The sequence below is a fragment of the Macrotis lagotis genome, chromosome 1 (genome assembly GCF_037893015.1).
Source record: "Macrotis lagotis isolate mMagLag1 chromosome 1, bilby.v1.9.chrom.fasta, whole genome shotgun sequence".
In the NCBI taxonomy this organism is placed as follows: domain Eukaryota; kingdom Metazoa; phylum Chordata; class Mammalia; order Peramelemorphia; family Peramelidae; genus Macrotis; species Macrotis lagotis.
In genome coordinates, this window is record NC_133658.1 from 764,180,035 (window position 1) to 764,195,334 (window position 15,300).

Consider the following 15,300-nt stretch of genomic DNA (forward strand, 5'->3'; position numbering starts at 1 on the left):
TCTCAGTCAGAAGAGCTCTCTATGTAGATGACTCTCAAATCCATACAGACAAATACTACTACTAGATGCAAACTCCCAAAGAGATCAGAGTAAGAGATATACTATGGCAGCTCTGTACATGGTGATGAAGAGCTAGAAACTGAGGAGGTATCCAACTTAGAAACAGCTGAACAAATTATAGAAATGAATAGAATGAAATAATACTATGTCATGTAAGAAATGATAAAGGGGAGGCTGTTAAAGGAACCTGGTAAGATTTGAGTGAGTAGATGAGGAGTGAAGGGAGAAGAACTAGGAGAAGAATTTACACAATAACAGCACTGTAAAGACAACTGGAAGAGTTAAGCTCTCTAACACAATGACCAAGTGTAAATCTAAAATAGTGAAGAAGCATTTTATTAATCTTATGACAGGGCTAATAGACTCGAAGTATAACATGAGATTCTCAGGACACAGCCAATGGGGGAATTTTTTTGCTTGATTCTTGCATATAATCAAAGATTTTTTATTTCAAAAGGAGGAACTAAGGATTTGTTGTCAAAAAGAAAATAAGAAGGAAAACTGAAACATGTTTCTGAAATACACAGAATGGAATTGAAGGAAGACCAGAAGGGATCACAGAGAAACAGGACAGCTCTGAAAGCAGCATGTTGAATTTATTATATAATTTAAAAGGAAAATCAAGTCATATGTGATAAAGATTCCTAGTTTATATGTAATCATTTTTCTGTTCTATTGTATATATGAAAATACTTGTTTTAGGGGATGCTTATTAAAATTAGTATAAAAAATCCTTCTCCAAAAAAATATTTGAACCTAATCTTTCCCCTGACTTTCAGTTCCATATTAATTCCATTCAATTTAATGTAATTCATCAATATCTATTTAGTATATGCTATGTGAAGGTTAGCTATTGAAACTGAAGCTTAAATAATAAGACCACAGGACTCACTGGAAATGACCCTCATATTGGGAAATATTAAAGTCAAAAGGGAAAAAGGGGACAGAAGAGAGTAAGATGGATAAATAGCATCATGGAAACAATAAACATGAACTTGGACAGACTTTGAAAGATAATGGAGGAGAGAGGCTTTGGCATTTCCATGAGGTCACAAAGAGTTAGACTTGACTAAATGGTTGAACAACAACTTGTTTTTCCCCAGACCTCTGAGAAGAAGTGGAGAAACAACAAAATAAATATACAGCTTTTGTCTTCAAGTTTATGCTCTGATGGAGGGAAACAGCATATACACAGATAAATAAATAAATAAATACAATTTAAACAAAGTAACAGGGTGGGGTACAGTAGGAGACATCTTCACCTGTATGGCATTTAAGCATCTTCAATACATCTAAAATGGAATGCTATGGTTCTCCAGCAAGCTCCCTCCCCATTTCTATTGATGGCAACAATGTCCTTCCAATCATCCAGATCTACATCTGTGAAATGATCCTCCATTACTCTCTCTTCCTAAATGCAATCATCTGACAAATATGATTTGATTTTGCCACTCCATAACCTCACCCATTCATTCCCTCTTTTCCACGCATACAATATCTAGCCTTATTTGAGACCACATCACCTCCCACATGGGATTAATGCACGAATTTTTACCTTAGGGTCCATGAAGTTTAATAATATTAATAAAATACATGCTATGTTATCTACATATAACATGCATTTTATTATTAATATGTTTATTATAATACTGATATTTAATTAAATTAATATTATTAATATTAAGAGAGGGAGAGAGAGAGATATAGTGTGTTTTGGATTTGCTTTGAAATGCTATGGTTTTTTTCTTCATTTTATGCATTAAAAAATTTACTGAGAAGGGGACAAAAAACTTCAGACTGCTTAAAGGGATCCAACCCAAAACAGATTAAGAACCCTAGGCTATTAGAATAGTCTTCTAACTGCTTTCTGCCTCCAGTTTATTCTTTTCCTCAACCCATCTTCATACTACAAAACTACTGATAATCTGATAGTCCTAAAACACAGCTGTTTCCCGACCCCAACTGAATTATCTTCAAAGGTTTTTTATTTTTTATTTTTTAATGCCATTAGGATAAAATAACAAATTTTTAACCTGGTATTTAAAGCTTCCATAATATGGTTTTTCATGTACCTTTCCAGTCTTATTTCTTATACTCCTCTTCATATTCTCTTTTCCAGTCAAACTAAACTGATAACCTTTCCACACCCAATATAATATTTATCTGACATTCAACTGTTTCATATTTGGAATTCACTTTTTCCATATCTCAACTGCATTCAATTCCTAGCTTCCTTCCAAAGAATAACTCAGATTCCCCAACCTATATTAGACTTTCCCAACTCTTCTGAGTCATTAGCATTTTCTCCCTCTTGAAATTGTTTTTAATGGTGAACTGACCACAATGTTTAAATGCCAAACCTACACTTGCCTAAAAATCTATTTTATGGAGAATTCACATATAGCAAATGCTCACAGGAAGGTCAGAAAAAGCAATACAAGGACACTCTCAAGGTCTTTCTTAATAACTCTGGAACTGATTGTGTGACATAGGAGACACTGACACATGGTGTGCCCTCAACAAAGAAGGTGCCATCATCCTCTATGAGCAAAATCAGAACTGATATAATTAAATATATATATATATATATATATATATATATATATAAAATATATATATGAAATGAGCAAATTTAGAGAATCCACCCAAATATACATATGGACTATTTGTGCCCAACCTGTGATAGAGCATTCCAAGCTTGTCTGATCAGTCAGTCCAGATATTCTGTAAAATGATTTAACCAAGAGACGTCATTTGGTCCTTGAACAAAGGACAACCATCTATAGTTGCATACAAGTTTCCAGTCTTAATTCACATTACTCCCCTTCAGTCCAGTCAATGCCTTCTTTATCCACAATATTCCAATTTCTGTCTCTGTAGTTTTGCAAACTGTCTCTTAAAATTTATACTTTTCTTCAAGACTCAGCTCAAGAGACACCTTTAACCTAAATCTTTTCCTAACCCATCCCCTGCCCCCAACTAATTAGTGCCCTCTCCCACAAAATAACTTTGTATTTAGTTTGAATATGCCATTTGTGGGGCAGCTAGGTAGTACAGTGGATAGAGCACTGGCCCTGGAGTCAGGAGTACCTGAGTTCAAATCCAGCCTCAGACACTTAATAATGACCTAGCTGTGTGGCCTTGGGCAAGCCACTTAACCCCATTGCCTTGCAAAAAAAAAAAAACCCTAAAAAAAAAGACTTGAATATGCCATTTATGTATTGCAACCCCAATAGAATGAAAGCTCCCTGAGGGCAGGGTATATTTTTACCATTTGTAACCTCAATGTCCAGGATAGTACCTGGCAGACAGTAGGGGTTTCATAAAATGATTGATTCCTTGACTATATTTCTTTCAAATCAATGTAGTTAGTACCTGGAAGGCAAGGTTAACTTCACTGTTGTCTTTGTATCCTTAACACAAAGAAAGTTAAGAAGACAGCTAGATGGCACAGTAGATAGAGTATTAGACCTGGAGTCTGGCAGAACTAAGTTCAAATCCGACACAATTACTAACTGTGCAACTCCAGGCAAGTCACTCTACCTCAGTTTCCTCATCTGTAAAATGGAGATGATGACTGCCTCCTGGGGTTGTTGTGAGAAAATCAGGTATTTGTAAAGCTATATAAATACCATATAAATGTTAGCAATTATTATTATGTTAGTAGTTATTAGCAGCTCCTAGCATAATGCCAAGTTCATAATATATTGCTGCTTTGTCACTCAGGAATGCCCAACTCTTCACAACCCCATTATGGGGTTTTCTTGGTAAGGATACTAGAGTGGTTTTCTATTTCCTTTGTCAATGGATTAAAGCAAATAGAGTGGTAAGTGACTTGCCCAGGGTCACAAAGTCAGTAACTGTCTGAAGTTGGACTTGAACTTGGGTCTTCCTGACTCTAGGCCTAGCGTCTATCCACTGAGTCACTGGGCCTTAAGGCCACATATAAAATAGTTTCACAAGCATATGTTAAACTGAAATCTTGGGTGGCCTTCATCCAGAGCAGGGGTGGGAAACATCTGGCTTGTGGGATGCATAAGGCCCACAAAATCATTGGCAAAGCAATCACAGGCAGGACTCAAAATTCAATAAATCTAGGAACTAAAGAGTAAACTAATTATTAAGCTGATAATTTTGTACAGTCCTTGAATGATGTGATAAATATCCAAATGGACTTTGGTGGGGAAAAAGGTTCCCCCACCCCTCATCTGGGCCATTGGCCTCAATGGGTCCAACAGAAGCAAAGGAGGTCATATATACCTTGAAATATATATATATGCATATATACATATATATGCTTACTTGAAATATATAAATATTTCTTGAAATATAACTTGAAAATGTAGCAACAATCAGATGACTCCTTTAGTAAACCATCACACAGAGGATGGGCAAAGCTAAAAATGCTGTTGCAGAGGAAATGAGAAACACATGCCAAAAATTAAGTATTCAGTCAGGAAATAAGTTAAGAGCAATCAATACAAGGCCCTTCACTTCTAAAGGTTAACTATCTTATGATATTTGTTCAGGAATTTCCGGCATAGATGTCTGATGTCAGGACTGTTATCAGGTTTCTATTGGCTCCCAGGCATTTTGGATGGGCTGTACTGGAGTTATGCAGAGCTCTTGAGGCTCAAATGATGATATAAAAGGGCAGATTCAGATCCATGGAATGTAAATTCACTTCTTGTTATTTGAGAGGCAACATGATGTGATGCTTAGAAGACCTTGCTTGGCTCAAGCCTTGCCACTGCCACCTGCCAGCTGTGTAGTCAGAGTCAAATCATTCTCTAAGACAAGATTAATTTTATTATAATTGCTCTATCTATTTGGAGAAAGGAGTTTCCACATCAAGGAATTCATTACTGTAAGGATACTGCAGGTCAAAAGAAAACAAAATAAAACAAAGAAACAAATCAACTTATTACTTGGGAGTATTCAATTTAGAAGTAAATAAACAAATGCAACCAGGTCATTTTATAAAAGATGGAATTTTGCTGCTAACTTGCTGCTTTTAGCCATGCCCAACTCTTCATGACCCCATTTGGGGTTTTCTTGGCAGAGATCCTAGAGTGGTTCTCAAGTTTATTTTTTAAAGATAAGAAAAAAAATGACTTGCCCAGGGTCACACTGTTAGAAAATGTCTAAGGCGAGATTTAAACTCAGAAAAATGAGTCTTCCTGGCTACCTAGCCCCCCCCCCACTCCCCCAATAAAAGATGGAACCAAGGCCCAAAGACGTGGGATTTGTGAGAGTGTGACCTCCCTCGTTTTAGCCAACAAACCAGGGCTTGGGACTGCACTACCTCCCACTCTATTGCTGGCTCCAGTGCCATGATGGCTGAACTCCTGCCATCAGTCCCCAACCAAGCTCATCAGCTCAGAAGGTAGGGCTCAGCTTACAGGCTCTGGGGGAGGGGAGGAAAACGACTGGGGATGAGGGGTAGAGAGTGGTAGAAAGAAATAAGAGGTCAGGCCTCAATCCCTTTCCCAGGGTTAGGCTCCACAGTTTTCATAGCAATGACTGAGCTACAATACCCCCTGCCCCCCAAACTCCCACCCCCTCTCCTCTTCATCTCTCACAAGGCTGAGACTTTAATTTGACTGAATTATCTTTTAATTTGTGGTCTCCTCAATTCTGTAGCTCTCATTATCTCCTTCTCTGACTCGTCTGTTTTGTATTCAAGTCTAAAAGAACATCTAAAAGATCCCTCTGTGAAAACCTGTGAGGCTAGCCTTGTGTTTCTGCTACACTAAAATAGTTGCTTCCTCAATTCTTTAATACCACCACTCCAAAAAAAGCCCCTAGCAGATATTCCAGAGCAGTAAAAAGATTCTCAAGACCCGACAAAGTAAGGATTCCCTTTCTAAATCAAGTTATCTGGTTCTACAAAGGTGATGCAACTTCTCAAGACATTTACTGACAGAGATGACAGGGAAGCGTGGTAGGACATCCAAGCCTGAGCATCCGAGGGCTCTGCCACAAGCTGACCAGATGACCATGGCCAACTCACTTCACCTCTCTTCCTTTGTTTCCTTGTCTGTAAAATGGGAAGCCCGACTGAGTGATCTTTAAGCTCCCATTCCAGCTCTAATGTTCCAAGACTGAAAGTCTAAGGCCAAAGGTGATGGCATTTTTCATAGCCTATTTCAACTTTTCAATTCAATTGCACAAGCGTGTACTAAATCATATGGACACCAGATACCATGTCAGGTCCTGGAGATAAGAACAGGGACCAGAGCTGTGACTTCTTTGTGCTGGGAAGATCCCTAGTAAAGAAATCCCCTCTACCAATACAAGTCAGCACCTTCTCCAAGAAAGTTTCCTAGAGCAATGAGATGGTTACAAGACAGTAGGGACAGGGGGGCAGGATTTCATCTCAGGCCATGAGGTCAGCTCTATCCAACACACCAAATCACTCTGCCTCTCTTGGTACTGGGGATAAAGGACAACAGAAAAAAGTCACTGCCCTCAAGGAGACTCCTAAGCTGGTAGAAAAGCAACATGAACCCAAATTCAAGAGAATCAAGACTCCCTATAAGAATTTTTCTGAATTCCAATCCTGAACTGATCTTAATTCAATCAAACTTGAAAAATCAGCAATCCACAAGAGGCATTTTTCTCCCCATTCAATTCTGTTTCTCTAAAATCTATTAGGTTTCTAATTCTAGCCAGGACAAAAGCACTGAAGAAAGTTTTGAGGTAATAGAACAACTTGAAATGGCAAACATTTTTCTGTCTATCCTTCCATAAATTAGGACAGACAATGGGAGATTATTACTCATGCAGTATGCTTGTTTGGCCCAGAGACGTGTGGCTCCATTCCAGGAACCAGCAAATGCTGGTTAATAAACATGTAAATGTTTTATTTCTCTGTAGGTGATTTCACAAAATGAAACATCAAATTAAACACCAGGCTAATCTTTCTGCTAATGTCTTGACTCCCCAGCCATCTGGCTGCAAACCTTTCTGGTTTCATTTACCCACTACATTCAACCAGCCCAGTCACACACATGTAGAGATGCATATGTATATATATACATATATATATATATGTATATATATATACATATATATACACACACATACATACATATATATATATACATACATATATATATATATATATATATATATATGTGTGTGTGTATATATATATGCTCCCTCCTCAAATACTCCATTTCTTCTGAAGGCAACCCTGTTTTACTGTATCAACATCGGGGCTTTTGATTAAATATTAAATCCACATAAATACTGCATTAGCATTTCTCCTAACATGTAAGCAATTCTAAGTCAAATTAGAAACTAGGTTAAGGAGATTTTTTTTTTTTTTGGTTTAAGGGAGCAAGCTAACCACCACAAATAGCTGCTGCTAAAAACAATGCATCAAAATATCAATTTCCTCTCAAAATGGGGTGGGGGAAGGGGAAATAGCTGGCAATAGATAAGTGTGAAAAAGCAGATTAAGTGACTTTAGTTTACGGCTAAAATAACTCAGTTGGTTAGAGGATGTTAAGGCCAATTATGGGATAAAATGCCCATGTAGACTATAAATACATGTCGTAGTCAACCATCTCATAAATTCACAGAATCTCATACTAGGAAGGAACACTGATAGGCAATTTACACTGAATAACACCCCCACACACACATACACACCCTTAGGAGAAAGGAAATGAGTACTTCAGGGGTCAGACTCCTAAATTCAGTAGATAATATGGAGGATTCAGGGAGAAATAAAGACTTGGAATCAGGGGCCTGAGTTTAATTCTTGCACTTTTAAATAAGTCCTTTTATTTCTCAGTTTTTTTTTCATCTGTAAAATGGGAAATGGGGAAGAAGAGAGTTAGACTTTACTTAGGTCCCTCACAGCTATAAGGATCTATGATTAAATAAAAGTTTAGTTCCCTGTTATATCCAATGATTATAGTCTGCCTTTCCAAGGCCACTCACATGGAAAAGTAGATTGACATAGTGAGCTTGGATTCAAGTCCCTGATACACTGGCTGTGTGACCATAGGAAAGTCAATTAACTTCTCAGTTCCCTGGGCTAACCAATAAGACTTTAAGTTGAAGAGAGGTACAGATTTGAATTAGTAGAAACAATTTTTTCATCCATGTGGCTCCCTAAAGCAAGGAAATCACAATACCCCTATTCTCCTGTCCTTCCTACACTTATTGCTGTTGTTGCTATTATTATTAATTTGAATTGCTTTCAAACTATCTCCAGTTCCTTCATTCCAACTAATTCTCTGGTCAACTGACTTTGAATATACTCCTATCTAGTAAATATTTCTTCTAAAATTTGTGGTTTAACACTACTTTCTGACCACAGAAGAAGACAACAGGACTACCATTTATCCCTTTTTTCTCAATCCATATATTCTAACCAACTAAGATAAAGTTAGCTCTTTTTTGGCTGCCTCATTTCACTTAGGACTCAAAATGAACTTGAAGTCCATTGAAAAAAAAACCATTTGAAATAGATTCTAGTTATATCTCCAGATAGATATAAATTCATTCACATATGTACATATATATACATATACATGTATATTAGTGTGTATGTGTATATTTGCAAATGATTTTGTAAACTCTAGTACATCTTAGATATTCCTATTTAATTTCACCTTATTAGTTTCAGTCTATTTCATTTTATCAAAATTTCTTTTAATCTTTATTATGACACCTAAGCTGATAGTTTCCCTTTTCCATATTAAGGCCATCTACAAATTGTATAAGCCAGCTATATCTACACTTAAGTTATGAATCAAAATACTGAATAGAAAAGGACCAAGGACAGAGCCATATGACTCTACCAGAGATCTTCAGGTTAATATCTGCCACCCCCTACTTGAAGATGTCTAAGGAAGGAAAGCCATCTCTTCGGACCAGTTTTCAGTTGACTTCATTATATCATCGTGCAGTTTCTCACCTCTATAATCTGATCAATAAGACATCATGAAAGACTGTCAAATCCCTGGTGTTCTATGTCTAAAGCATTTCCTGGATCTAGGAACCTAAAGCCCTGTCCAATTTATAGTAAAACTTTTCCAACTCCTCTTAATTCTATTGCCTTCCCTTTGTTGATTATTTCCTTTTAATCCCTTTTATAGCTTGCTCTGTATGTATTTGCTTCTATGCTGTCTCCCCATTAGATTGTACACTACTTGAGGGTAGGGGCTGTCTTTTACTTCTTTTGTGCTTAACATAGTTTCTGGTTCACAACAGGTGCTTAATAAATAAGGAAATAAGGTTATTTACACATCTTGTTTGGACTGAACCCATGCTGGCTACCTTTAATTATCACCTCCTTTTCTAAGGACTCACAAAAACACTGCTTCAGTCATCTGTTCTGAATCTTTTCCAAGAATTAACAACACTGAGTTCACTAAGTTATAGGATGGGATAACTGTCTTCTTTTCTCCTAAAATTCATCGAACCAGATCTTGACAGAGATTTATGAACAATCACGTCTCAAAGTTCTTTATAAAGTTCACTGGGGCCAGGTAATGCAAACTTATTGAGGGAAGCTAGATATTTTATTTTGTTTTTAACTGGTTCTGTATTTTCCAATCAGCATTTCTTTTCTTTTTCTTTTTTGGTTACACTCTTTACTGTCTGGAATTCATTCTCTTTGGGGGGGTGGGGGAAGAGGATAAGCAAAAGAAAAGTTGAATGGAATAGTTCTGCTCTACTTCCTATAACTATTACCATTTTTTCCATCTACCCTGAGCAATTCAATCCCTTCTTTTATCTTCCTCTGGCCACTAACAGGCTTTTCAAAAGCTTTTTGTTCTTGTTCTTAGCATCTATTTCAAGCTTAAACTCCTTTTGGTGTTCAGCCAGATGCTATTCTTTAGGACTAGAAGGCTCTTCAGTACCTGTCCTCCTTAACCCATACTGAGCTCCTCTATTATACATTCTCTTTTTAAAAACTAAAGCTCATCAATGAGTTCCTTATGTAGCCACATTCATTTCTTTAGATTTTGCTAATCCTCCCCCCACCCAGCATTTTTCCCTGCCTACATACTGAATCAGATGTGATCACAACATTAGAACTTTATTTTCCCCATCCTTTTTAAGTTCACTTTTTTTTTAATTAAATATATTGAGATTTTGAACCTATTCTAACTCTGGATTGTAGTCTACTTTCCTCAAGTTTAGGTGCAAACATTTCTCCCAGAATCTAAGTTCTCAAATTTTGGAGTTAAACAAAAATGTTAATTACATTTACAGCCTATCTATCTGTTTATCCGAAACACAAAGGCATGGGGAATGGGGGGTGGGCATAGACACCAAGTATTGGGCAGAGGTCTCTGAAACCAACCAAGCCAGGAAGGAAAAAGTCCCTGACAATTGAATGGGTCTGATGAAAAGTCAAGCTATGGGGCACCAAGGATCCCATCATCACAGCTGAGGTTCTAAAATACAGATAGATCTCTATAGAACTTAGAAGAGAAAAATACTAGGGTTTTAGGTAAAAAGAACATTTCAAAGAAGGGCTTTGGCCAGCTAGAATCCAAGTTAAATAAATAGTGATGAAGTAAAGGTTTTAAACAACAAAAGAGGCTAAAAACCAAAATTCATTTCCTAGTCTTCTGGAGAAAAAATAAGCTACCAAGGAAAAAGGTAAATACAGTAAAGCAGAAGAATAAGATACAAATAATTATTAAAACTCAGAAAGTATTATAAAGAAATGATTTAGGGAGAAAATAGTAAGGAAGGAAACATTTACATAGCACCTTCTAGGAGAAAGTGTCAGTCCTGGAGTCAAGAAGACTCCTCTTCCTAATTTCAAAATCAATCCCAGAAGCTGATTAGCTGTGTGGCCCTAGGCATATCACTTAATTATTTGCCCCAGGTCTTCAAAAAACTCCAAATGGGGTCATGAAGAGTTAGTTGGACATAACCAAAATAACCACTCATCAACAATATGGTCCAGACATTGTGGTAGGTACTTTACATATTATCTCATTTGATCCTTATAATAACCCTGGGAGGTATGTGCTAGTAGTGTAGGAAAGAAAATGGAATCAAATAGAAAAAGTTCCTGCTTCAAAGAACTCAAGGAAGCTAGTTGTAGCATCAAAAGAACATAGGTTCAAATTCTCTACTATGTGTGATTGTGACCTTGGCCAAGTTGTCTAAAGTCTCTGATCTACCCATTCTGAATGAAGAAGTTGATCAGGATGGCCTTTGGTCTCTGAGGTCTCCTCCAAATCTAGCTAGCTCTTTGAGTCTTTGATTCTACAGGAAACAGCTAGAAATTTGGAAAACTAACAAAGGAGGTTAATGTGAAGCAAGAAGAAATGATATTTAAAAGGACTGGTTGGTAGAGGCATCCAGGTAGCATAGTGGATAAGGCACTGATCTTGGACTCAGGAGGACCTGAGTTCAAATGTGACCTCAGACATGTTCTAGCTGGGTGACCCTGAGTAAGTCACTTAACTTCAACTGCCTCCAAACAAAAAATAAATAAAATTAAACGGTGGATTTTAGGGGGAAAGAGTGAAAATGAGGGTTAGGATTTGATTTACTAAAGTTATCAAGATCTGGAAAGAACTCAAACATAAAAACCTGAAAATTAAAAAAAAAGCTCACTAGATGATTAAAGCATGCTAGCTCACTGGCTTTTAGTGTATGGCTGTATTCCCTCAACTGTTTAGAGCAGAGAACTAGAATAAGCACTTCAGAGTTTTTTCTTCTAGCATATTACTTGTTTCCTTCAAGTCTCAGCTAAAGTTATATCTTTTTTCCCCACTCCCCCTCAGTGCTAGTAACTCTAGTACTAGTAGCATTTTGTTAATTGTCTCCAATTCCCACTGAATATAGAGTTAATAACACCATCTCAGAAAATGAAGAGCAGAGTATTAAAGCAAGAAAGAAAAACCCATTCAGATTCACCTATAGAGACTTTTGTTGTTCACTCTTGTCTGACTCTGTATGAACTCATTTTGGGGGTTTTCTTGGCAAAGATACTGGAATGATTTGCCATTTCCTTCTCCAACTCACTTACAGCTGAGGTTAAGTGACTTACTCAGGGTCTCACAGCTAGTAAACCTGTGAAGCTAGCTTTGAACTCATGAAGGTGAGTCTTTCAAATGCTAATGCCAGTGGTCTATCCACTTCACCACCTAGCCGCCCTTATCTACAGAGATAGACAAGGCTAAATTAAGGAAACTCTTAGAAATAGACAGAAGTTGATACACTCATTAGCTTGATGATAATAATATTGAAAATGCAACATTCTATTGCAGATAACAATTCAAAGGCAGAATAAAAAACAAAAGGGAAAGGGCAAGAGTTTTCCAAGATGATTCTGATGCTTAAGTGTAGCAGCCAACAGATGGCAAGAGTTCAGTGGAAAAATACTGAAAATAATTAGTCTGCAAGCAAAAATCAAACACAGCATATGTAACAGGCAAGAGTTTTTGTTTGTTTGGCTTTGTTTTCTGATTATTCACCTCCGCCAAGCAGTTGGGAAAGCAAATCAGGGTTCTGTCACAAAGAAGTGGGTGGAGGAAAGGGGAGAGAGTAGGAAAAAAGAAGAGTCAGAAATCAGACACACTGTTCATCCCTTGGCTAGCAGAGAGTCTATTTGACACACTCTAAATTTCAAGGCTAAATTCATTTGATTTGTTCTTCCTGGAATCCACATATCTCAAGAAAAACAGACCTCTTACTCTATGAGCATAAAGCATAAGCTCCTTGAGGGTAAGGGTTGTCTCATTTTTCTGGTTAGACCCCCTAGTACTTAACAGACACTTGACTGACAAGGTCCTCTCAGCTCATAGGCTAGGACCCCTGACAGGCCAATGTCAAACACCGTGGGTTTAATCTTTCCCTTCAGTTGTTGGGTTGAGAGGCTGGAGTAATCAATAAATAATGGACTCACTTTCATGTACCCCATTTTACAGATGAGTTGGTCCTTCATTTTGGGCAATGAGTTCTCTATCACTGAAAACCTTTCAGCAGGCTCTAAAGGACTACTTTTCAGGGTTGTTGAAAAGAGGGGATTCTTTTTGGATATGGCTTAGACCTAATTCTAATTCTATAAAGTCCTTCCAATTACCTAATCATTCTGCCTCCTTTGCAGATTATCCTAAATGTGGAAATTATCTCCACTTTAATGCCCAACTCCCTCTTCTCTAAACTCTATTCCACATTTCCAACTTCCTGATGGTCATCTCTATTTGGAACATTTTTTTTTTTTGCAAGGCAATGGGGTTAAGAGACTTGCCCAAGGTCACATAGCTAGCAAGTTTCCAGTGTCTGAGGCTGGATTTGAACTCAGGTCCTCCTGACTCCAGGGCTGGTACTCTCTCAACTATGCCACCTAGCTGCCCCAGGAACATTCTACCATCACCTCAAACCCTCCCCATAAAACAACTCCTGCTCCTGACCACTACTTTTTTGTCACATTCATTATCATATCATGAAGGTTCAAAGCCTTCTCTGATAGGCATAAGTCCTGAGGAATCTTCTCCCTATTTCTCTCTTGCATCCACCCATTCCTACTACCACTTTTTTAGAATTCAGATTATTATCACTTCATATCTGAACGATAGTCGATGGAGTAGAGGCAGGAAGACCCTAGTTCTAGTTTGACTTCATACACATTAGCTATGTGACAAGTCACGTAATTCAAGGCAAGTCACTTAATTCAGTTTGCCTCAGTTTCTTCATCTGTAAAATGCTACAGAAAGACATGAAAAACCATTTCAATATCTTTACCAAGAAACCCCCAAATAGGGTCAACAAAAGAGTCAGATACAACTAGAAGGACTGAACAACTGTAAATATATGAGCTATTGTAAAAGCTTCCTAACTAGTCTCCCTCCCACCAGTCTTACCAAACTTAAATCCGTATGCCATCAACAATCTAATCACCCACAGCTTTGATAAAAGTTCTTTGCCCATTCAAAAACTCCCTTACAGAATAAATATCATGGTGGCCCTTCGCTAACTCAAAAGCCTTTAATAACTCCCCTTGAGTACACCCCAGGCAGTCCTATTCTGGTACCTTTTCTCACCCTACCTGATTCACTTCCTTCTGACATCACAACTGCAGCACTGGGGCTGCCTACCTACTGGCACCACAGGTTATGCAAGGAAACAGGGTCCAATCCCACGAACCACTCCCACACCTAGTTTACAAATTCACTGAGATAGCATGTGAAATAATCTAGCATGTGAAATAATCAATTCAATTTAAACATTTATAAAGTTCCTACTTTGTACAAAGCACTTTTAGGCACTGTAGAGAAAATGATGAAAAATGACATTTCTCTCTTCAGTTTAGACATACTTCAGGCATAAAAATAAGTATAATATCAATTAGAATAAAGGATTAGATGGGATCTGAGTTAGGCCTTGAATAAATGGAGATATGCACAAAGCAAAAGTCTGAAGCTCTGAGAGGTAAGAATTAAAAATGAGAATGGAGAGTGGACTGGTTCACCTGGAACCCTTTTTGTTGTTGTTGTTCAGTATGAAATAAAGCTGAATGGCCCTAAATTCCAAAGTAAGCCATTTATGCTTTGTCCTCTAGGGAACAGGAAGTCTCTATAGGTTCTTGAGTAGGGAAGCACCATATTGAGGCAGGTACATTAGGAAGCTGAAGAATGGAAGAATAAGTATTAGCAGTGAATCCAGTTAAAAAGGTAGAGAGATGGTAAAGGCCTCCCTGCCATAGAATGATCATAATATAAGAGTAAAAAAGGATGGAGAGGTCTTGGAGAGGTAGAACCAACAAGCCTTCAAAAATGATTGGATGTGGAAGGGTGAGAATCAAAGATGATGAACTTTGGAATCTAGGTGATTGATTAGAAAGATGCACTGGGAATGAGGAGGGATAGTCAGAATGGGTTGAATTTCATGGTTTGAATGAGCTGAATTCGAGCTGTCACCAAGTTAAGAAGACATCCAGGAACACAACCTTTTGGAAATGAGAGACCAGAGGGACCTACAATATGTTAGGAGAGATATAAATCAAACTATGGGACTAGAGAACATCCAAATGTAGACAGAGGAAAAAGGAAAATTCCACAAAAGGATCAGTCAGTGGTATCAGGAAAATCAGTATCAAGAAATCAATGGAGAAAAGAGTATCCCAAGAGGGAAAGAGCAACAGCAAATGATCATGGAGGGTAAAGACTAAAAATCAACCAGTGCTTAGTGAAGCAATAAAGTGATGAACTGTTAGGACAGAAAAGTTCCAGTCAACAAAGATCAGAG

At 37.6% G+C, this 15,300-nt stretch overlaps 1 long non-coding RNA gene across 1 annotated transcript in view; it reads right to left on the reverse strand.

The window, feature by feature from the left end:
• Positions 1-15,300, reverse strand: part of LOC141508122 (uncharacterized) — a 76,968-nt gene that overhangs the window by 29,024 nt on the left and 32,644 nt on the right. The gene's annotated exons all lie outside the window — the stretch shown is intronic.